Raw genomic sequence first — 2,045 nt, 5'->3', positions numbered from 1 at the left:
AAAAAAAAAAAAAAGAGGAAAACTAAGAATGCTGGTACAGACACAGGAGGGCAGAAAGAGCTGGAGAGAGAGATCTGTAGGCACAGGGGCAGAGGTCTGTTGGCTGCTTTTGCATTTTCTGAGATTCTCTTTAGGTTGCCTTATGCTGATGACGCAACTCTCCAAGAAGGGGCGCCCCTAAGATAGTGGCCACTTATGTGCATTTCCCTTATGACTAATGGTGCTGGCATCTTTGCTTACTTAGCTATCTTTTATAGCTGTTAAGTCTTTAGTGATTTAAAATAAATGTGTTGATGATACGTAATATAAACATACGTGCATAGGATGATGCTCTTTGGGAAGGAATGGGATGGTTTTTGCACTAATTTAGATTCAAAATTTGTTAAAGTGCTTACTAAAGATGAGATGTTAAAGGTAGATTTGTTTAAAATTTTCGGTTTGTTTCAGAAATTGAAAAGTGGCAGTCATCATTCAAGATTGCACTCTTTTCAAATGTATTCTATGTGTCATCACAGAATACTTGCAATTTGACAGTAAGGTTGACTATTAAATTCAGTAGCGTTACAGTGGTTTTCCTCAACTCAGGTTAAAGTACAAATAATCAGTGTATTAATTTTTAACCTGATTATTTCATATTATTTTAGCCTCTTAGGTTATTAAGAACCCTCTGTATAACTGCTTTAAGAGCAGCAGGCATGGTCTCTGTCAGAATGAACTTAATTTACATTCAAAAAAAGACCCTGTGCTCTTTAATGAAATCATTTCATGTGCCTGTGACTCATTTCATCACCTCTACCCCACACCCAGATCTCTTATCTCTTTGTTAATACATTCTCCTTATTAAGATTTTATTAGACGATTCTGTGAAAAACATTCTGTTCTTACCTGATCTGTTAAAACCTGCTATTCCTTTTCCTTTACTGCTGTATTTCCGGTCTCTCGGTATGTATTACTGCCTATTATGTAGGCTAAGTAATGATCTGTTTTTTCTGTGCCCAATTGAAGTAACCACAGGCATAAGGCATTAGGTTTATAGCTAATTTTGCAACCCATGACCAAAGAAATTGACTAAAATGTAGACAGAATAATTGCTCATAAATTAAAGAATTATTAGCAGTTGACACCCAGTCATGGTTAAAAGTTTAAGGTTAATCTTTCTAGATTATTATATCTGTTATCTTGTAACAGAACCGAGAGACTCAAGGGAGGTCTATAAATTAAAGATATTTAAATATGAGCAAAGATAAAAAATTGTTTATTTACATTTCTGAAATTTACAAGAATACATACATAATATATATTCAATTCAATTCTGAAGGTGCATTAAAACAAAGTAAACATTACAGTCCATATCTTGATGCTGTATAATTACAGATGGTGGGCACATTAATCACTTTTAGAACATTTATAGATATGTTGAAAATAAGTGTGACAACTTGCAACATTTTGCAGATCCCAGAATTAGATACTTGGAGCAGGGTCTGTGGGAGAGTTGCATTCTTCTTGTGGACTGTCACTGCTCAATTCTTCCACAAAAGAAACACCAGTAAGTTGTTGTGAACAGATATAAGTGTTTTTTGTCTCACAGGGTTCATACGAAACATCACCGTTTGGGCTGTATGCTATGCATTTATTTGAGTTTATAGTGTGAGAGGATGAAAATCTGTAAAAATGGTAAAATGTGGGAAAAGGAAATGAAAATTTTTAGTGATATTTCAAATTTAATAGAACTTTTAAAATCTTCGAATGAGACCTTACCACACTGAGTCACTATATATATATAGATAGATAGATAGATATTCACATTCATCACAATTTCAGAGTAGGAATAGGATTAAAGCTCAGTTATTGTCTCTATAGTCTAGTACATTGAGACTGGGATTCTTTTCTTTGGCTTTTGTTATTTAAAAAAGATTTTATTTATTCGTACATACAGAGATAGGGTAAGGCCAGAGGAGCAGTGGCCGTGAGAGGGTTCAGCAGAGACAGAGCAGGGAGCAGAGCAGGGTGATCTACAAAGTACATTGCTGAGGGGAGCAGCGGGC

At 35.0% G+C, this 2,045-nt stretch overlaps 1 protein-coding gene across 1 annotated transcript in view; it reads right to left on the bottom strand.

The window, feature by feature from the left end:
• Positions 1-2,045, bottom strand: part of LOC101637332 (killer cell lectin-like receptor subfamily B member 1B allele B) — a 30,795-nt gene that overhangs the window by 15,497 nt on the left and 13,253 nt on the right. The window lies entirely within an intron of this gene.

The sequence above is a fragment of the Condylura cristata genome, unplaced genomic scaffold, assembly GCF_000260355.1.
Source record: "Condylura cristata isolate star-nosed mole 26May11 unplaced genomic scaffold, ConCri1.0 scaffold00036, whole genome shotgun sequence".
NCBI lineage: Eukaryota > Metazoa > Chordata > Mammalia > Eulipotyphla > Talpidae > Condylura > Condylura cristata.
The sequence above is the reverse complement of the archived record's forward strand: the minus strand, read 5'-3'. Positions and strand labels throughout refer to the sequence as shown.